A 23,895-nucleotide genomic window follows, 5' to 3' on the forward strand; every position below is an offset into this window, starting at 1 on the left:
GAAAGCAGGAGGGGGCTGGGAATTGAGGTGTGAGTTCTGGAAAGTTATCCCCCTGTCCAGGCTGGGTCTCTTCCAAGGATGCCCCAACCATCAAGTCCACCTGGGACCTGCCAGTACATTGCTACCTCTAAAGAAGATTGAAGACCTGGGGAGAGTGACATAAAAATCAAGCAACAGGGAAATGAATTCCAACAGCAAATAACATTTTGACTGAGAAACTATTATCACCTTCCAGGGATCGATATTCTTATTTTATACCTACAAAGGCAGTGATTGAAAGATAAAAAGAAAATATTCTTAGCTCTCACCTAGGCAGTCACCCTGGAGGATTTCAGGAGGCATGCACATTGATCCTCAGTAACTGGAAGCCTTCAGCATTTGAGCTCTTTCTTCTCTCTTCTTTCTTCTACTTGCCCTTATTTGTGCATGTGCGCACGCACGCGCGCGCACACACACACACACACACACACACACACACACACACACAAATGCACAATACCTCTTTATTTCTTCCTGAATTCCACATACTTGAAAACTGAGTACCCATGAACAGGTTGTTTCCATAGATTTTGCATTTTCTCCTACATTTTTGCCAACTATTGTAGAGAACACCTCAGCATGTGTACCAGAGAAATATATGGTAAATATACTTACTTTATAATAACAAAATATTTCATAATATTATAGCATTAACATATAGCCCCATACTATAATAAATGATATATTACATACTAGGGTATACAATAGACTAGCATATTTTTTACTGTAATAATAACAACAACAACAATCTTACATAATAAGAGGATAATATGCAAATTGACCAAACAGAGGAATGACCAGTTGCTATGATGAACACTGACCACCAGGGGCCAGACACTCAAAGCAGGAGCTGCCCCCTGGTGGTCAGTGAGCTCCCACAGGTAGGGAGCAGGTCTGAGCCATCAGTCGGACATCCTCTGAGGGCTCCCAGACTGCTAAAAAGCACAGGCCAGGCTGAGGGACCCATCCCACTCCCTCAATGTACGAATGTCATGCATGGGGCCAATAATAATAATAATAATAATAATAATAATAATAATGTATTCTGATTTTGTACTCTATAACATAGTAAAATCTAAGGGCACCTGTTTTTCTTCTAATGAGTTTTCTAGGGGTCTTTCAGTAACTATATATGTAAATTATAGACAAATATGATATCAAATTCCCAGTAGTTTTCCTCTGTTAAAGTCTTTTTGTTGAAAATTGCCAGTCCTGTGTATTCAAAGCACAAGCCAAGCACTTTTTACGTTTTTTGAGGACTGTGGGAGGGACCTGGGGAGAGAAAATAAGCAGAGCCAACCATCAAGCTAGCAGTTACCAGGTAGTTTTTATTGTGCTTGGACAAAATGATACACCCTTTCCTTCATGTGTTGCTGGGGCAGAGAAAAGGCAAAAAGCTACATGGGATGTGAGGCCAAGGGGAGCCTGCTGTGCTGGATGCAGGCTACTATTGTGTGGCCTGTGTACGAGCTATAAACATCATTTCATTCTGCCTTCCCAACTGCACTATCAGATGTGTGTCATTATCAACCTTCTTTCAGATGATGAGCCTGAGGATGAGATTCAGCATCATCCAAATTTCACAGAAACAACTAGGAGAGAAGATCTTCCCAGAAGCATGTCTGGACCCAAAGTCGTTCCCAGTCCACTATTCCACAGTACAGAAAAGAGGATTCTGGCCCCAGAGCAGAGCTTGCTACCCAGGGCTTGCTATTTTTTTTTTCTTTTTATTGAATTTATTGGGGTGAAACTGGTTAACAAAATTATACAGGTTTCACGTGCTCAATTCCACAACACATCATTTGTACACTGCATTGTATGTTCACCACCCCAAATCAGTCCTCCTTCCATCACCATTTATCCTCCCTATACCATATCCTCTACCTCCCCCAACCTGCTCTCCGCCATGACAATCACCACACTGTTGTCCCTGTCAAAGAGATTTTTCTTTTTTGCTCAATCCTTTCACCCTGCCACCCAGCCCATCAATTCCCCTCAACACCCCCCCAAACACACACACACACACACACACACACACACACACACACACACACACGGCTGTCAGCCTGCTCTCTATCTATGATTCTCTCTCTATTTTGCTTGTTAGTAGCTTGCTCCTGATTAAATGCAAAGTTAGCCAAAGGTTAACTGTGACACCTCCCACATATAATATTCCTGTTGTGGCCTTTATCTTCCTCCTGTAGTGCCCAGGCCCCCACTATTTAGATATCCAGTGCTCTTAGTTTACCTGAGATTCCTACAAAAGCACCATCTCTGATAAACTATTAACCAAGAAATTGTTCTTTGTTGTTTTGTTTGTTTATTGATTTTTTTTGCCTTACCCACAGAACCATTAATAAATTATACATTGGTTCTTTAATAGTTGCTATTGTTTAGTTCAAAGGAATCAATCTCTAAATGTAGAATTTTATTCTCTTGAACCCAAGCACAAAACATGTAAACATTAAATTTACTGTCATCAAAATGAAGTGAAATCTATACCCTAGCCTGGGGTTGCTCAGTGGTTAGAGTATTAGCCCATGGACCAGAGGGTCTCAGGTTCAATTCCTGGTCCAGGGCATGTACCTCAGGCTTGATCCCTGGCCAGAGTCCAGGTACATGTGGGAGGCAATCAATCAATGTGTCTCTCTCACATTGATGCTTCTCTCTCTCTCCCTACTTCCTCCCTCCCCTCTATTCTCTTTAAAAATCAGTGGAAAAATACCTTCAGGTAAGGATTTAAAAAAAAAATGGCCCTAGCTTGTTTAGTTCAGTGGATAGAGTGTCAACCTGCAAACTAACGGGTCCCAGGTTTGATTCTGGTCAAGGGCATGTACCTCAATTGCAGGCTCAATCCCCAGCCTAGGTTGGGGCAGGTATGGGAGGCAACCAATCCATGTATGTCTTTCACATTGATGTTTCTCTTTCTCTGTCTCTCCCCCTCCATTTCACTCTCTCTAAAAATCAATGGAAAATATCCTTGGGTGAAAATTAACCAAAAAAAGAGAAGTGAAATCTAGCCAGTTATTAATGCCCCATGGTCCATCTTGCACCAGAAATCTTAGTATCTGAAAACACAAGAGGAAACAAGTCTGGTGGTCTTTAAACACATTTCCTCGAGATAATCAAGGTAGAAATAAAGAAATCTCACAATTTGGTGTGTGGATGTTTATCTTGCTAGATACTGTCAGTGGTTTTCTGTAGCTGCTTATTGAGCTGGCTAATGTTTAATTTGAGTAACCTTGTGGAAAAACCTGTTTAAGTGGCCCTATCAAACAATAGCAGCAAGAAAAGAGATAAGAAGAAAGTATAAAAAGATTATTAAAGAAATGCTGGGGGTGGAATTTATCTCTCCAAACAAATCAGGGTGTCTGGGCTTAATAGAAAAATCCTATAATAGGTAGACAGATAGGAAACTGTAATTTTCCAGAACTTAGTATCATGTGAATGCTTTTGCTCGACTTTGGTGGCAGAGAATTGGGGAGGGGAGACTGTGACTTTCAGGTCATTATTTTTATAATACATTCCCTAAGTTCTTGACATTCTAAATACTTGAAAAAAGTTTAAACACAGCAATAACAAACAAACAAGCCAACAAGGAATGAAAGTGGAGGGGAAAGGCAGAGATTTAAGAATGCCTTCCCTAACTCTCCATCCATAATTTCACTATATAGGCAAGAAATCTCTTTTTATCTCTTGCAATCCTAACATATCTCATAGCAACATTTGGATAAGTTTTGGCCTGTTACATCAGAGTTGTTTTACTAAGCAGCCAGTGTATAAAACAGAGATAGAGAGTGGAGAAACTAATTACTAAACAGAGGCTGAGTTTGTCTTTCAGTGTCTCCATTCCCTGGCTAGACAAAGGAAAATTTCCACCATGTGTTCCTTGAATTTCTTTATCATAGAAGAGAATTAATAATGTACAAGTATTGATTTTTTATTTGTGCAGTTGTTGAAGCAAAGGGGTTTAAGTAAAGAATCCAATATTTTATTTGATCAATCAACTTGTATTTGTTAAGAACTTAATAAGTAACCACCTCTGTGGGGATTTGGAGAAAGGCTATCAGAAGTGAGGTGACTTTCCTTCCGGTGCTTACAGAAGAGGTGGGCTGACAAGACATACACCGTAAGAATGCTATAGCTTTGACTAGTTTCATTTCTTCTCTGTGTTAACTAGCAGTACAAAACTACTGGAATTTTCTATATAAATAAAGGGCTAGGACAAAAGTTTGAAGTGCTAACCGTGCATCACAATAATCTGTGTAGTTCTAAAAATTCTGATGGACTAACTCCACTCTAGATAAAATAAGTCGGAATCTCCCTGGGTATGTATTAGGGACTGAAAGTTTGTGTATTCCCCAAATTCACATATTGAAACCCTAATCCCAAGGAACAACAAAGATTACCAGCAAACCACTGGGAGATGTGGAAGAGATTCTCCCTCACAATCTTCAGAAAGAAACAACCCTCCCGACACTTTGATTTCAGACTCTAGCCTTCAGAACTGAGAGACAATAATTTGTTTAGTTCTTTAAGCCACCCAGTTTGTGGTATTTTGTTAATGGCAGCCTGACCAGATTAATACAGGTCATCTGATAGATAATGCATTTAGGATTTCTGAGAACAAAGATCTTGAGGAAAGATTGCTTGTTTGTTTGTATGTTTGTCTAGGAGGATTTTTATTTTATTTTAAATTTTTAGAATTTGCCACTTAAAAGTCAAAGTCCCATAACACTTAGACCAGTTCACAACATTTAGTGTATATCAGAATGGCAAAGTGTTTGCTAACACACAGATTGATCCACCCTAGGAGTTTCTCAACTTGGGATAAACCCTAAGAATTTGCATTTCTAATAAGCAGTTAGATGCTGTTAATGATGCTAATTTTGGAACAAAAAAGAATATTGGGTAACAAAGGACTACTTTTAATAATCAAAAGAAGATGAAATTTACAACAGCTAGTAAAGGAAAGAATTAAGAAGTAAACACAGAAGTTATGCCAACTGAGGTAAAGGGTTGGCACTAAAACTACATAAGACAATTTAAGCAGTGGTTTTCTAAAGAGGGTAAAAATAAGTCTTCAGGAACATCACAGATTTAGTAGTTCAGATAGTTTCATACACAGGGCTATGTGTTCCAAAACATACTCAAAATTATGGGATAGCTAAATTACTAGATATAGGGCTAGAAGGGTCAGCAATAAGAAAATTTCAGGCAGAGTGAAAAAGTAAGTAAAATGTGTAAAGCTCTGCAAGAGGAAAATATAGCACACATTCCAGTTGGGAGGTGAGTGGCTGGAATTTGGGTGTGGTGGCAGCTCACCTCTGTAACCTTAGAAGTGAGAGATCACTTAATAGAGATGGGTCTGTAGATTACAGACTGGGTGGGCACTCTATAAGGTATTTGTTAAATGATTTAACTCAGATTGGTTATTTTACAGGTAAAAGAATCCTCTTACTTTCTGCCAGTTCGTCCACATTTGCACTAAGCACAGGGCTTTCCTGGTGAGCTTAATGCTATATTCTGAGTCCAAGCTCTAGCCAGTGTTATCCAGGCCAACAATGCAGTCACCCCCTTTTTATAGAAACCATCTTAGGCCAGATTCTCCAGAAGTAGACCCTAAGATCCAGGTGAAAATAATTTATTAAGGAAATGCTCCTAGGATAAACTGTCAAGAAGTGGAGGAAGAATAAGGAAGGAGAAGCCAAAATAGAGTACTCATCTAATCCTGATGCTGGAGGAAAACTCTGCAGTTTCAATTACGTCTTAGGGTCTTGATCTGAAGGAGCCAGGAAAGCTTCCAAGGGTTGTCTTTCAAGAAGACAGCTGCCTGATAGCCATTAGAGTCCAAAACTCACTGAAGCTAAAAGAGGGATACAAAGAAATGATAAAAGGAGCTGTCTTCATCTGTTCAGGCTGCCATAACAAATAGGCTGGGTGATTTAAACAACAGAAGTTCATTTTCTCATGATTCTAAATGTTGAGAAGTCTAAGATCAAGGTACCATTCAATTTGGTTTCTGGTGTCGTCTCTTTCCTTAGGTTGCAGATGACTGGCTTGTCACTATGTCCACACATGGCCTTTTTCACAGTGCATGAGCGCATGGCGAGAGAGAGAGAGAGAAGGAGAGAGAGAGAGAGAGAGAGAGAGAGAGAGAGAGAGAGAGAGAGAGATCTTCCGCTTCCTATGAGTACACTAATTCCATGCTCATGACCTGATCCCATTATCTCCCAAAGCACCTATCTCCAAACACTGTTAGGTTGTGCATAAGGCTTTAACAAATGCATTGGGTATAGGGGGACAGATATTCAGTCTATAACAGGAGGCAAGTGGATATGGTTAAGTAAGAGCAGTAGTATCAGCCAGAGTGGGTCTTCTCTTGTCTGCTTCTGCTCTTTCCTGATGTCGGCCTCCATCACAATAATTTCAATTAATCAAATATGTTCTAAATGTTTAGAAACTCCTACAAAGGTCTAGGACAATGGTCGGCAAACTGCGGCTCTCGAGCCACATGCGGCTCTTTGGCCCCTTGAGTGTGGCTCTTCCACAAAATACCACATGCGGGTACGCATGTACAGTGCGATTGAAACTTCGTGGCCCATGTGCAGAAGTCGGTATTTTGTAGAAGAGCCACACCCAAGGGGCCAAAGAGCTGCATGTGGCTCGTGAGCCGCAGTTTGCCGACCACTGGTCTAGGAGACTCTTTTATTGATGCAAATTTCCCTGATCTCCAAAATCTTTATGGCTGTGTGGATAGAGGAGCACCAAAGGCTCACTCAGCCTGAACTTGAGTTCTAACTTAGTAAAATAGACAGTCACTGGATGCTCATCCTTCTGAAGAATGGATATGGATTTGTTCTACATTTATTTAACTGAAAGGTCATAGGGTTAAACTCTCAGAACAATGGAAGTCTTTTGTCAAAGAAGCATCTGAGTTTGCAATTCTAAAAATGGAAAACAGTCAACACCATGCAGATGGCAATCTTCCAGTGTAAAACATAAAGTCCATTCCATGGAAGTACCACAATGCACTGAAAATACCATCAAACCACTTTACTTCAAAAGATCATGGAGGATATTTTTCTGAGAAAGTATCTTATTTTCTTCCCCTGAATTACTATAGTTCAATTCCTCCCTGAAGCCTATTCCAAGATGAGAATGGAAAAGTTTTAACCAAGTAATGGATGCAAACATCATTCCATGCGGAAGAGCAGAACCCTTCTCAACCAAGTTTTCTGATTTCTGACTTTGCAGTCTTCAATTTTATGTTGTTTTTGTCATTATATCCATATGTCTATAGGTATCTACATATAGAACTATATATATGTATACACACACACACACACACACACACACACACATGATAGATAGATAACAGGTAGATAGAGATCCAATGATCTCATCTGTAAAGTAAGACTAATTATATCTTACCTCAATGAATTGCCATAAGAAATATATCAGATAATATTTGTAAAACTTTTGTCACAGTCCTTGGCATAGCAGTAAAATAAATACTTACTATTATAAAAATAGCAATATTTTTAAAATAAAGTTTGGTAATATGATCAATATAGAAGGCTGAGAAAATAGATGCATATGCTTAAAGCAAAAAAATTATCTGTCTTCTATTAAGTTGACCATGCCACTATAGTTGAGGGGAGGATTCAGTCTGACAATAGAATTTGTAGAAATAAGAAATTTTAGTGTTTGAAGGAACCTTAGAATAAAGCATTCTTCACTTTCATATGATAAAATTAAGGCACCAAAGATGCTCTAACTTTTTCAAGGTCAAACAGCCATGAGGCAGAGCCAGCACAAAACACAGTTCTTCTGTCACTTGACCATAGTCTATTAGATCTCAATTCATATTTGTTAAAGGACTAGTTCAATTTATAATTCATATGTGGATGAATTTACAAAGCTGATTCAGAACAGGTAATTCCATACTGTAACATGTCACCCAAACAATGGAAAATTGGGTTTGACACACATCATTTTTATCCATCAAAAATTTTTATGTTGATGCCTAAACACATTCCAGAGTCTTAAAAGTGCAGCAGAAGGTTTTGAAAAGCAAACAAACCTTAGTCATGTTATTAAAGGACACTTGCTTTGGAAGGGAACTCTGGAGTGTTTAATTATCAACATGTGCCTTTCCATCCTCGGCCTATTAAATCATCTGGCCTGCTAATAATAGCCTGTTTAGCCATCAGGAGAAGATGGATGAGTTTTAGTTCCCATTTTCAAATCCAAGGGATCTGCCCTGTTTCTGAATTATCTGCAGATGAAGATTAGTCACTGAGGCATCTGTAGGTTGTGCAGAGGACATTGGAGTCTTGGCCAGCACATTTATCCTCACCAATGCACATCTCCCTCTCCTCCAGGGCTCCCACTGGTGAATAGAGATGAAAAACACCAAGGTTAAATGTAGGAAAAGAAACCTTACCAATCAAAAGCCAATTTTAGCCTTTGTAAACTAGATTTAATTACTTCCTATGTTTAAACTATCTGTGAATACATCACCTATTTAGCTTTGCAAAGGAAATTGGACATGTGATAATGACTGCTTTCATAAAGCCTATGAGTGTTTGTTTGTTTCTTTTAATCCATATCTAATGTTCCTGTCACCTGTTGATGTAACAAACTATCCTAAAACTTAGTGCCTTAAAATAACAATTTATTTGGATCATGATTTTGTGGATGAGGAATTTGGAGTGCTTTGCTAGGTGCCTCCCGTGTTCCTTGACATCTAATTGGAGTGGCTTAACTGGTGCTGGATGACCCACTTCCAAGATGGCTCACTCACATGGCTAGTAAGTTGGTGCTGGTGTTGGCTTATGTTTGGCCTAGTCTTTTGGCGAGATAACTTGGTTGTAATCCACAAGGGCCTATTCAAAGGTTGCTTAAACTTCCTTATGTAGAGCAGCTGAGTCCATAGAAGGAGTGTTCTTTCAGACCAGTAAAGGGGCAAGACTCCTTTGGACTGGACCTCAGAAGTCTCAGAAGTCCATTTTTGCTTGCTGTGTTCATTGGTCAGGAAAATCACCTAAGGCAAGCTCAGATTTAAGGGGATGGAAAATAGACTCCCTCTCTTAGGAGTAGAACAGCAAAGACTTTGCAGACATCTTTTGTCTATTACGTCAAGGAAAATAGTAATAGTTAGATTCTAACTACCTCCTCCGCTCCACAAATTTTCTGATGTTTCTCAGAAGCTTTTTTAAAAAATATTTTAATGTATTTCTCTGATCTCCCTCCACTCCTGATATTGAATAAATATGTCTTGCTGTCCTGACATAATGGTTGCAATCTATCAATCAAATTCTATTTATTTTCCTGATGTTTATTTCTTTCCTTTACAAGCCCATTCCCATATTGAATTAATACTGCAAATGCCACTCTGAGTCCTGAATAACGAGTCACTAACAAATAATGAAAGCTTCAACACAATGTTCTCTGGGAGAGAGAGCAAGGCAGACAATGGAAGAAACAATTAAAAACTACTTTCTAGTTGAAAACGGATCTTAACAATGGCAGAGCTTTTGAGATATTTAGGTGGCATTCATGCCATCCTTTCTCTTCTATGCCCTAAGGAGCCAGGGTAAGAAAAAAAAGCAGTTTTGCAGATCTTATCAGTAGACTAAAAAAAGTAGAAATTAACTAGTAGTAAAAATCTCATACATTGAGCCCATTTAATTTGCATACATTTGCATATGAATACCGAACTAATTGTTGTGAAGTAACAATTAAGAGAACAAAAGAAGAAAGAAAGGGGGCTTAAGGCTTCAACAGACACCTGGGAGACTTTATTTAAAAAGCTTTTTTACATGTTTCAATTGTATTTTAATAAAGACAAAGGCACTGAATTATGCACACAAAATATGATCAAAAGAATTAAAGTGAGAGAAGGTCCCTGTCCTACTGATACCACTTTCTGATAGAGAGGTCTCTAATTCTTTCCACTTTGCTCTTTTATACAAAAACCCTGCAAAGTTGTGTTTAGAACCCAAAGTTCTAGAGGTAGTGCTAAAGCTAGTTCTGAGTTTCCCCTGCAGAGATCATAAGTTTTCATGGACCCCTTTTCAAGTTGATATTTTTCAACAGTTATTTAATGTTCCTTAGTGTGTTCCTTAGTGGAGAGCTTGTTTACTATGCTTGAGATAAATTGACCTTCCTTTCTCTTCTTTGTAGTTCCAAACAATTCAGTTCTGGTCCCAAATGGTTTCCTCCATTTTTTTCATTTGTCCTAAAAAGCAATTAGCAAATATTTGTGTTATCTTGAGCATGCTCTTTGGGGATCCACCCTATAATAGATTAATAGATTTTTGTTTTAAATTTTGCATGCCTAGAATCTATTTCTTCTGACAATTGTGGAAGAGGGAATTTTCCTTTACACAATTTTATCTCATATTCTTAATCTTTGTGGCTTCTGAAGGGACTCACATCCTCAGCTCTAAGAACGAAGCCAAAAAAAGGGGGGGGGTGTTATGTAGAGGTAGAAAGAGATTGACCAGAGCATGATAAACACAGGCAAAAGAAATGGCCCCCCGGCCAGTGTTGCTCTGTGGTTGAGCATTGAACTATGAACCAGGAGATCATAGTTCAATTCCTGGTCAGAGCACATGCCCAGGTTGTGGGCTCATGCCCCAATGAGGGATATGCAAGAGGCAGCTGATCAGTGATTCTCTCTTCATTGATTTTTCTATCTATCTCTCCCTCTACCTTCCTCTCTGAAATCAATATAAAAAAATAAAAGAAAAATAAAGGGAAGGAAGAGACAGACAGACAGAAAATACTGAGGACATTGTTTGAGATATGGAATTCAGCCATGCCTTCAAATTATATTTTTAATTATACAAGCCAATTAATGTGCCCCAACAATACACACATGCACACACACTGGCACATGCATACACATCATGCACATATACACATGGAAACATTTCATTTATTTAGAAGTAATCACCATTATTATTTTATTTTCTGAAGCTAGTGTGGTTTGGGCCTCTGTACTTAAAATCAGGCTTTATTAATACAATCCCTTATCAACTCATAGCAGAGTATTTCCTCCAGTTCTTGAAAGGCATTGTCAAATCTAGGCTAGTACGTAAAATTCACTCCATTGGCTTTTATATAATAAGTGCAAACCAATCAAAAGTAGCCATTTCAAATTACTTGGCTCTGTTATGTGGTTATAACAGATATTGGGTAATAAATACTACTAACTAAATTATCCAATATAAAGTTATTGATTTCCCACGACAAAATCTCCCTGTATGTGTATTAAATTTGTACACATGCAGACACACACATACACATACACACACACACACACACATACACACACATACAATCACATATTCTTTAGAGTAAGGATGAAAAGCCACAGTACTCTAAATCTCAGGGCAGGTGCACATCTATTAGTATCTCCATAGGTCTGTGTACGTGGTAGCTTTGCTGAAGTAGCAAACTTCAATATCATGTCAGTGTTGTATACCACAAAAGGTTATATATCTTGCCTATATTACATGTAAGCTTTAGACCAGCAGAGTTCTGCTCTAGCAGTGGTCTGCTCCATCTGTTCCTAATTAGACTCCCAGGATACAGGAGCAACCTCTATCTGGAATGAGCCTTCCTCTGAGCAGCAAGCAGAAGCAAAATACTAAACTGAACTTTGCAATTATATTGGAATCTTCTGCTCCAACATGGTATCCATCATGCTCCCTCAGATTACACTGCACAAATCTGCCAATGGGACAAGAAAATATTTGCCACCTACACAGTGGCACCACAAAGCACATGATGAAGACTTGTGTCAGATTGTATTACTAGCTTATGTTACTCTCTTAGGCCATGGAATGAATACAGTATCCCAGCTTTTACTGCTAGAGTATCTAATATGAGAATTTATCTTCAACATTTAGTAGAGAAGACCATGCACCCTTGAGCTATGAAAGCTCAAAGTTCTTGCTTTCTGTTGGGGGAGTTCCCTTTCTATGATATGCTACCCCCAAGGACATTGCTTTTCATAGTCTTGCTCAATAGATTATATGAAAATGAACTACCTCTGATGTGTTGGTCTTAGATATCACTAGCAAATATGTTGACTCTACCACCATATTCCTCTGACTCTAGGTTTTACAAATATGCAAAATATGCACACCTAAAATTGCAACTGCTCAGAAACTTAATTTCTTTGATCTGACCTTGCTACTTTTTTTTTTCCTTTTGATTCAAACTGGCCTTGTCCAACCTAGCACACTGACTCACTCACCTCCCTCACCCTTGTAAGGCTACTCCCTTAATCATTAAGCCTTTACAATGAGGTTCTTGTCAATATCAAATAATCTTAGGAACAAAGCCTCGTGTCTTTGAATATGGAGACAGAGTTTCAGTCACACTAGAGATAACATCTAGGCCTCAGTTGTGTTTCAGCTCCTGACCCAGAAAGACAGAATGACCCTAGTGCTTACACCCTTGCGAAACCAGACATCAGGATCAGATATAATTATCAACTACCCACTACTCTAGTGTGGACCAATCAATAGAGACCATGACCCTAAATCCCTTAGTCACCATGATTAATGATTTTTCTCCCATATAACCTATCCACTAGAAACCATTGGGAAGCCAGGTCTTAGAGCAACCACCCACTTGTGACGTTAGTTTTGGTACCATTTCCTTTACAAAATAAGCCATTACTTTCTTGGCTGCAAACTCCTGTTTACATTTGATCGGGCTTTTTGATGTGTGCAGGCTAATGAACCTCCTTAGTTTAGTAACAAAATGTTGATTTGTTAAGATGTTGTGACTATCAGTGAGACCTAAGATCCCTAGATTCATTCATGCACTGATATAGTCTAAGCCATGGTCGGCAAACTGTGGCTCATGAGCCACACGCAGCTCTTTGGCCCCTTGAGTGTGGCTCTTCCTAAGCCTTAGGAGTACCCTAATTAAGTTAATAACAATGTACCTACCTATATAGTTTAAGTTTAAAAAATTTGGCTCTCAAAAGAAATTTCAATCGTTGTACTGTTGATATTTGGCTCTGTTGACTAATGAGTTTGCTGACCACTGGTCTAAAGCATTCCAGTAAACACAATTTTCTACATTTTACTTCATAGGTTTTAGCAGTTCCTAAGTGGACACTATTCTAGTAGCTATGGCTGTGTAACAAACCACACCAAATCTCAGTGGCTTGAAACAATAGCAATTATTTATTATTCTTCATGATTTATATGAGTTAGGAATTTACCAGCAGCTCCACTCATGGTTCTGGTTCAGTCTTTCATGAAGTTGCAGGGTGATGGTGACTGGCACTACTGTCAGGAAGGCATCTTCACTCTCGTGTATGGAACCCTAGCTGGGAAGTCTTGGACATCTGAGAACAGCATAGGCCCCTAGTATATTTCCCTTAACTCTATGTTCTTTCTTTTGTGATCTCCAACATGGCAGCTCCAGAACAACTTACATGGTAGATCAGATGTCCAAAGGAACAAGGCAAGAGAACGAGAGAGATTCTCACTTTAGGAGTCAGACAAATGTAAATTTTGCCATGTTCTTATACTTGAAGCAATTATAAAGTTATGCTCAGGTTTGAGGAATGCATCAGAGACCTCATCTCTCAAAGGAGGATTGTCAACATCACTTTGTAAGAAGAGTTAGTTGGATGGGATTGATACTGGTGGGAGCATCACTGGAAAATCCAATTTGCCGTAGATACCTTGGCTGCCCTGACCCTTAATCTAGTTCTGATGAGACACACTGAATTTGAGTAAAAAATGTTTTAACGAAAAGAAAAGACCAGAAAATTATCTCATGCAACTCTTTTCAATGACCAACTCAAGGAATGTACATGATTGACCCAAATAAGACAGATAATTAGATATAAACATACCAAAATGAGGGTAGGCATCCATATCCTGAACCCACTTCACTAAATCACAGAACATGATTCATTTTATTGTGATCCTGGTTTATAGATTATAGCCATGGTGTAGTTAAACTGATAAAAGCTGAATCTTAAGCTCTATTGAAATAAAAATCAAATGCTATCTGCTCTTGAGTATTTTTTTTTTAATTTATCTAAGTAATACCTAAGTCATTGGTCAAAAACAGAATCGAAATCTCACACCTACATAAAAATTAACACAAAATGTACCATAAATTTAACTGTAACTATAAAACTAGCAAGAGGGAAAAAATGAATATATGATTTCTAAAGTACATAGAGTGATACTTGGTAAGATTTTTCTGACATTCTTAGCCCAAATATATATGAACAAAACAGTATTACCTATTCTTATAAGGGTTTTGAACTCAATTCCTTAATAGTTGAATTCAAATTCCTTCGTAGTTACAGGGTTATTACAGCTATTTCATATTAGGTGAACAGTGATAATTTGTGTTTTTTAAGAAAGTGGTCCATTTTATCAAAGTTGTCAAATTTACATGTGTAGAGTTGTTCAGAGAATTTCCATATTACATTCTGGTATGTCTGCAGGGTCTACAGTGGTATCCTCTGCTTCAGTTATAATATTGGTAATTTTATATTTTTACTTTTGTTCCCCTCAGTCTTGCTAGATGTTTGCCAACTTTATTGATCTTTTCAAAGAATCAGCTCTTGGTGTCATTGATTTTCTCTATTGTGTTTCTACTCGCAAGTTCATTGATTTCTGCACTTATGTTTATTATTTCCTTCCATTTCTTTGCTTTGAGTTTATTTTGTTTCTATTTTTCTAGATTATTCAGGCAGAGGTTGATTATTTATTTAAGATATTTTTCCTAATAAGTGAATTTAGTTTTAAAAATTCCCACTTAGCACTGTTTTAGATGTGTTACACAAATTTTGATAATTTGTATATTCATTTTCATTCAGTTACTTGTACGTATTTAAAATTTCTGTTGAAACTCCCCTTTGAAAAATGGGTAACTTGTAAATATACTACTTAGTTCCAAATGATTGGATATTTTCTGTAATTATTCTCTTATTGATTACTAGTTTGATTCCATTGTGGTTAGAGAAAAAACTGTGTACTTTCTGTTAGCTTAAAAAATTTTAAGTTTATTTTATGGATTTCCACCTTAGGATATAATTAATGAACAATTGAAAATAATATGTGCTCTACTATAGTTTTGTGTTCTGAAAATATTGAGTAGATACTCTTGGTCAATCCTATTGTAGAGGTTTCCAATATCCTTGATGTTTTCCTGTCTAGTTTGTTTGTTATGAATTTTTGAGAGAGAGGTATTGAAGTATCCAAGTATAATAGTGAATATCTATTTTTTGTTTGTTTTAATTCTACCTGTTTCTGCCTCACACATTTTTCAGCTGTGTTATTTGATGCATACATATTCAGTATTTCTGTGCCTTTTTGTAGTTTACCCTTTATCGTTATACAAAGTCATTCTTTCTGGTAATTTATTTTTGCTCTGAAGTCAACTTTATCTGATATTAAGAAATACACTTATGCTTTTTCTGATAGTGTTTGAATAATATATATATTTTTGAAATAGTTGTCATATTATAACCCACTCAGCCAATCTCTGTCTTTTAATTTGCATATTTACACCATTTACATTTAATGTAATTATTGATATAGTAGGGTTTAATCCTGCCATTTAATTTTTATTTACTGTTTATCTTCTCAGGTTTTTTTTTTTTTTTTCTGTTTCCTTGACCTCTTGTGGGTTACTTGAATTTATTTTAGAATATTTCTTTGAGTACCTTTCTCTCTCTCTCTCTCTCTCTCTCTCTCTCTCTATATATATATATATATATATATATATACACACACACACACACACATATGTGTGTATGTGTAAAAAATTACTGTCTACTTGTGTCATTATTTTACAAGTTCAAATAAAGTATTACAACTTTCCCTTTAGTTTCTTTTGACATCTCTATCTCTATACTAATAAATGAATAATATGCTAATTAGGGCAAATATCTTTAGGACAACTGGACAAAGCTGCAGTGGCTGTGAGGGCCAAGGCTCAGGCCGGCAGTGGCAGCAGCAGTGGGGTAATGGGGGTGGTGCCTTCCCCTGATCTGCCAGGTTCCTCCTGCAGAAGGAGGCCAGACTGTAGCTTAGGCCGGGAGCCGCAGAAGAGGTGGTTAGGGGCGATCTGGCAGGCAGGGGAGCAAGTTAGGGGTGATCAGGCTGGCAGGAGAGCAAGTTAGGGGTGACCAGGCAGGCAGGCAGTGGGGTTATGGGTGATCAGGCAAGCAGGCAGGTGAGCGGTTAGGAGCCAGCAGTCCTGGATTGAGAGAGGGGTGTCCCACTGCTGGTTTAGGCCTGATCCCATAGGTGATACCACATCCCCCAAGTGGTACCAGATTGGAGAGGGTGTAGACTGGACTGAGGGACCCCCGCCCCCCATGCAAGAATTTCATGCACTGGGCCTCTAGTTTATAATATAATTGTCTAAAGTATGTCCTCAGCATATATAGGTTGTCACAAAAAATGTATACACACACATTGAATAACTATAAAGGCAGTGTTTATTAAAGTACATTTCATTTCCAAAATTGAACTATCAGCTATTAAAGTGTGCATACATTTTTGGAGAAAAACCCTGTATTTAGGATTACATCACACAATGTTTAAATTTTAGATTTAGTCATAAAATAATATTAGAGAACTTAAAAGAAAGCCCATTGTATTTTTTTTTTATATTTGCTTATCTTATTGTTTCATCTTTACTGATGTTTCAGGGTTGCTTATTTTGCAATATATATTGTGTTTATAGTTCTTTCTATAGTAACTCTTTTAGAATAGGTCTGCAAATGAAACAATCTCTTTGTTTTTCTTATCTAAGAATGTTTTGACTTTTATTTTATCCTGAATATTATATTTTCTGGGTATAGGCTTCTAGGTTGACAGTTCTTTTTTATTTTCATCACTTAAAATATTGTGCCTTTTCATTTTGGTCTCCATCATTTCTGATGAGAAATCAGCTATAATTTTAATTGTTTTTCCCCTACAGGTATTATTTTCCCTTTGGCCATTTTCAAGATTCTTTTCTTGGTCTTTAGTTTGCCAAAGTTTAATTATATGTCTTTGCATGGATTTCTTTGGGTTTATTCTGTTTGGGGTTCACTCATTTTCTTAAATCTGTAGGCTTATTTCCTTTAGAAAATGTGGGGAGTTTTGGTCATGATTTCCATATATAAATGTTTCAGCTCTGGCCTCTTTCTTCTCTTTTTCTTTAACTCCAATGGCATAAATGTTAGATCTTTTATTGTAGTCCTACAGATCCCTAAGATTCTATTACCTTTTTGTTTGTTTTTGTTATTGTTTATAGCTCTTTGCTGTTCAGATTGTGTAATTTGTATTACTCTGTTCCATTTATTGATAATTTTCTCAGTCCCCTCTATTCTGCCATTGAGCCTATTCAGTGAGCTTCTTGTTTTAGTAATTGTATTTTTCAATTCTAAAAATGTCCATTTAGTTCTTCTTTATAGTTTCTTTTTCTTCGCGGAGGTTTTCTATTTTATTTATTTCTTACAAGCATGTTTATAATTGCTCATTAAAGCATTTTACTGTGGCTGCTTTAAAATCTTTGTCAGATAGCTTTAACATCTCTATTATATCAGCATTGGCATCTCATGTCTTTTTTTCATTCATTTTGGTATCTCTGGTTCTTGATGTGACAAGTGATTTTTTATTGAACCCTGGACATATTTGCATTATGTTAAGCACTTCTTGATATTATTAAACTTTTCATTTACCTGGCATTTTGGTGGCATATTCTGAAAGAGAAAAACTCACTCATTTATTGCCACATAAAGATAGAATTCCAGGTTTGCCACTCAGCCTCCATCAACACCAAAGTTTGGCAGGGCTCATTACTGCTGGGCAGAAGTATGGGTTCTGACTCTGCATGTGGTTCCCACTGACAGCACTGGGGTTGACCTTGTTACCACTGGGTGATGATTAAAGATCCCCTTCTCTATTAGGGCTCCCCACATTAGTGGGGAGTGGGAACATTACTCCGGAGTTCAGTGGAAGTCTACGCTGCCATGTAGTCTGCACTGACACCATGGGCGGGGACCTTTTTACTGGCCAGCAGGAATTAAAAGTCTGCCTCCCGCCTACCTTCTCCAACTCCAGCCCAGCAAGGGTATTAGAGTTCCTTGTTACATCCTCGAGTAGGTACTGTCAGCTTTTGCTGGCATAGGTAGGGTAGGACTAGAGACATGTCTGTGTTCTTTAACTTTCTGTGTTCTTAGAGCAGTTGCTGTCCAGCAGTTTCCTGTCTTGCTAGGCTGCCCCTTTCCCTAGTCCTTTGGCTAGAGAGAACAGGCTTTTGTTGGGGCTATTTTTGTCTGTGCCGGCTGGTGTTTCCAGATTGCTGACTTCATCTGCTGAGAGTCAGGATATAAAAGGCAAAGAGAACACCCAGGTAACTAAACCCCATGTTATTCCCAATATCCTAAATTTTCTTGTGAGTCTGTCATCTTTTCTCTATATTTTAGTCTTCTTTATTTGTTTTATATATTATGTCCAGTTTATTATATCCAGTATTCTTAGTTGTACTAAGTAGGATGATGAAGTAAGTATGTCTACTCTATCTCCAAGAAGCAGAAGTCTCATTAGGAAAACTTTTTTAAAATAATAATTTCATTTATAGTGGGGGTTTTTATGAAAAATAAACAGTCCAGTTCATTTGAGAGGTTGCCCAGGAAACAACAGAATCACAAAGAGAATATTTGTTACTGTGATCAGACTATCCAAGCAAATGAATGCAGAAAGTACTTAAAATATTGGCATTTATGCAAAGTCCAGTTCCCAATGAGCCAGAAGACCAATAATATGAGTGTGCCTTCAGTTAATACACAGGGATAGTACTTGAACCAAACCCACCTAGAAAACCCTTGGGACAGATGTTAGGACCAAGCAAGAAACTGTAATCACAGGTAGACAGACTGACCTTGGAGAACAGACTTCCAGTAGTCTTTTGCTATCATGTCATTTTACTTTGTCCTGACTACACCCCTAGGAGGGAGGTACTATTATTGATGCCCATTTTACAAAAGAGGAAAAAAAGAGTTAGAGATTCAATATGTTTTTCAAGTTTTTAGTACTAATAAGTAGAAAATCTATTCTCCAAAACTTACTGGTCTTTCTCTAGAATTTAAGCTGTTAACTATTAGAGGATAGAGATGCTCAGAAAAAAATGTCTCTCATATTAGTGTTCCAATCTGGGGAACATAGCAACAGTATCTAAGAATAACAATTATCTCTATTCTCATTCAAAATGATAATTTAAGAGATTCAAAAAGTAACTGGGGGTTCCAACAGATAACTGGGTGTTCTCTTTGCCTTTTATATCCTGACTCTTATATCCTGCCTCAGCAGAAATAATCTGTAGTTGCTGAAAAAGAAACAAATAGGAATCTTATTTTTTTAAGTCAGGGAAAGGAAAACCTGAGTTCATGAATTAGGGTCAGGGTGAAGATTTTGGACCAGTTTGAAGTGAAATAGAAATGTAAAGAGTGGACACAAAACACAGGGAAAAGGAACTGCCCAGGTGATTTGACCATTGACTTGTAATCAAGCATCAGAATGATAATACTATGAATTAATAAGTGCCTACAGAGTGCCAAGGGCTGAGCCAGATACTGAAACAAGTATCAATCAGAACATGCAAGAGAGGTTCAGGCTTGAATTAAGTGTATTGGATTCCTTTTATCCCAATGGAACATCCCAAAAGGATGTACTTAGGATTCCAGCATTTAGCACCAAAGGCTTTAGAGTCCTGGCTAGGAAGGACAACTTTGTGAGAAATTCAAAAAAAGAACCCTCATGCACTGCTGGTGGGAATGCAGACTGGTGCAACCACTGTGGAGAACAGTATGGAGTTTCCTCAGAAAACTAAAAATGGAACTCCCATTTGACCCAATGATCCCACTTCTAGGAATATATCCCAAGAAACTAGAAACAACAACTAGAAAGGATATATGCATCCCTATGTTCATAGCAGCACAATTCACCATAGCTAAGATTTGGAAACAGCCTAAGTGCCCATCAGTAGATGAGTGGATTAAAAAACGGTGGTACATCTACACAATGGAATACTATGCTGTGGTAAAAAAGAAGAAATTCTTACCATTTGCAACAGCATGGATGGAACTGGAGATCATTATTCTAAGTGAAATAAGCCAGTCAGAGAAAGATAAATATCACATGATCTCACTCATTTATGGAATATAATGAACAACGTAAACTGATGAACAAAAACAGATCCAGAGACAGAAAAGCATTGATCACTCCATCAAACCTCAGAGGGAAGGTAGGGGAGGGTGGGGATAAGGGGGAGAGAACAACCAAAGGACTTATATGCAGGCATATAGGCCTAACCAATGGACACAGACAACAGATGGGTGAGGGCATGAGCTGGGGGGATAGGGGGCAATGTGGGGATAAGGACACATATGCAATCAATAAAGAAATTTAAAAAAAATTCATGAGGAAGAGAAGGGAAATTCATATGTGTTTTCTGCCTCAAGTCAGGATTGGTCTACAACTAAGGTGAACTAAGGCTGCACTGGAACATATTAGTGATCAGGATAAAAAATAAAGAATTTAGGCATGAAGAATCTCACCTTCACTAGGGACAGACATTGTTCCAAATCTAAGGGGGAAAAATCAATCAAAGATAACATCTTCCATGCAGGACATGTGGCCCTGTCCAAAACGTTCATGGAGACACGCAGTTCATTCCATAAGGCCCTTGAAATGTGACTCCGTCCAAAGTGCTCATGAGCATATTTGGGCCATACCAACTGGTCCTTGCTATTTGTTCCTGCCCATAATATCTATACTTATAAAACCGCCCTGGGTTCAAATAGCCTGCAACATTTATCCTTTTGGTTTATAGGATTAACACCTTTTTAAAAAATACTGTACTATCATGTCTTCTTGGTCCAATAATTGTGCTGTGGCTGTATTGCCAATTATAACTCTTCTTGCCTCAGTACCTTAGCTAGTAATGACACATGGGGTTAGATAGATGGGTCAGCGTGGACCAAATGTCTCCATGGAGATTTTGGACAAGGACAAAATTTCAAGAACCTTTTGGCATGGACCCAATGTCTCCATAAATGTTCTGGACAGAACCAAATGTCCACTCATCTAGCATCCCAGCAATCCATCCACTCAGCAATCATTCATTCAACTACTAATTACTGAGTGTCTGCTCTTTGCCTGGTATTATGCTAAATTCAGAAAAGAACACAACAAACCTGATTTCTGCCTTTATTGACTTACTGACAAAATAACACTAGAGAACACTTTCCACAAAGGATTGATTGATGGATCACAGAGAACACAGGCATCACTGGACTGGCTGTTTAAGTGCAGGGGTGTCCCTTGTTATAAATGATGTAATAAAAATGTATAGCAGAGATACACAATCTTGCTTAGGGGAATAGTAAAGTCTTCCCAGAGGAAGAGACATGGAAGCAGAGACCTTGATTTGGAGAGAGGGGAGGAAGGTAAGTGTTAAAAAGTTCCAGTTAGAGTAAATAGCCTGTGCAAGAGCCTGGAACTTACACAGCACACTGAAGAAGCTCGGAGAAGGCCGGGGTCACTAGAGTTTGACCAGGGCAGCAACTCACCTCTGTGACCTTAGAGGCGGGAGAGGATTTCTTAAAGGCAGAACATAGGGTAAGGGTTGGGCGGGTGTCTTAGGAAGTGTCTCTGAAGTGGCTAGCTCAGTGTAGTGACATTGTGGGTGATGGGAACCTCTCTCTACTGCTCTGCCTTTTCTGTCTTTGTACTAAACACAAAGGGCGACGATGTGAAAGGGGCTCTTCTTACATCTTGAAAACCTCATCTTCTCCGCAGCAGGAGTTCTCAAGTGGCCCCAAGCTGGTATTTGTAGAGCAGTGCTAACTCTGCCCTTGTGGGGAGTCATCTGTGAGCAATGGGAGTTATTTCTGTGTCAGCTCCTCAGATCAGAGGCAGCTGGGCAGCCAGGATCCACATGGCCTGGTCCAGGTCATCATGAGGCTGATGAAAAGGGGGATGGAGCTCTGCCAGCTATAAGACCTAGTACTGAGGAGCTCAAGAATGTATTTTAAGCTACTTTAAAGTCCGTGGATGCTATTTGCTCCTTTGAAGCTCATTATGGCACCGAGCTAACCATTTAGTAATCCCACTGAAGTCTAATACCAAAGAGCAGTAATTTGCCAGCTAATTCAAGCATCCTGTTTTGCTGAAACTATGGAATACCATATATCATGTATGTCTTCCACATTTATATTTGGAAGTATTTAGGTTGGGATTTTTATTTGTGTATTTATGTAAAGGAATGATGTCGTAATTTTGATAGAGTAACTACCAACCCCATGTAGGTACCAAAATTAAATGCTCAGGCTTATTTCATTTATTAAATAAATATTTGCTGATTTCAAACACCTGTGAGGCACACTTCTATATACCAAAGCTCAGTGAGGAAAGAGATACACAAAGTTTTTATTAATGTGGGGTTTGTAATCTAAAGAGTTTAGATAGTAACCTGGTAACAAAGAAAAAGAAGGAAAAAAGAGGTAGGAAGAAAATCAGTAAAAAGGAGGGAAGGGAGACGGGCATAAAGAAGGGAGGATGGATATTTCCAGTGTTAACTAGTAGGGAAATTGAAAGGATAATGTGACAAATCATACTTGTCATGTGTCTGGTTAATCGGTGCTATGTAGCACACTACTCAAAGATTAGTAACTTAAACAACATTATGTTTTATCATTTTTATTAGTTGAAAATTCTAGAAGGATTCAGCTGGGTGGTTTTTCTGTGACCCACACAGTAACAACTGGGACAGGAAGATTCACTTCCAAAAATATGTCTAGCCCCTCAGAGCCTCTCTCTCTCTCTATCCCCTCTAGCTCCCTTCTTCCCTCTCCTTTCTCCTTTTTCTTTCCACAGATTATTTCATTCTCCACAGTCTGTCTTGTGGCTGGGGCTTCTTACAGGATGGTTATCAGAGGGTGTTACACTAATTACATGGCAACTTGCTTCTAAGTGTGAGTGAACATTGCAGGTCTCTAAAGGCCAGAATTTAGAGCATCACCCCTGCCCTATCCTCTTGATGTGAGCAGCACAGAACCCACCCAGACTCGGGGAATTGCGGCATGGACTCCACCTCTCAATGGCAGGAGTGCCAGAGCATACGTGGCCACCTCTAATCGACCACAGAGTCCCTGCCATGAGGTTGAATGATCAAGGATACCTTTCCTCAGGAGGCAACATTTGAACTGAGTCCTGGATGACAAGAAAAAAAACTAAAATGTTAACTTCTGAAAGCATACCATGCTAGGCAGAGGAAATAGCAGTACAAGACCCTGAGGCATAAATGATTGATGTATTTGAGAAAAGCATGAAGGCCAGTGTAGCTGGAGCTTGAAGACCGAGGCAGAAACTTTAAGGAGATGAGACAGGAAAAGTAGAGTCAATTGGCCATGGGCAGGAATTTGGATGCTATTATTAGTGTGAGGGAAGGCATTGTAAACTTTTGAAATTGGCACAAGGTAATTTATATATTCAAAATATTATAAAGATTCAAAAATAGCAGGCAGAAGGGAAGTTTAGAGACTAGCACAGTAATCCAAGTATGAGATGATGATGATGACCTAGACTAGCTTAGATCCAGTGGAGACATAGGTTAGGGTATATGTACAGCACAGGTGCAAGTGTAGGTACAGATATAAATATAGTAGATGTAGAAATAGATTTAGAGAGAGACCTATGTAGGTTTAGATTTAAGTTGAGATAAAGATTTACATACACATATATAGAAATAGAACTACTTATAGGTTTAGAGATCCAGATATACACATAGAAATTGATA

The sequence above is a fragment of the Myotis myotis genome, unplaced genomic scaffold (genome assembly GCF_014108235.1).
Source record: "Myotis myotis isolate mMyoMyo1 unplaced genomic scaffold, mMyoMyo1.p scaffold_m19_p_1, whole genome shotgun sequence".
NCBI classification, from domain to species: Eukaryota; Metazoa; Chordata; class Mammalia; order Chiroptera; family Vespertilionidae; genus Myotis; species Myotis myotis.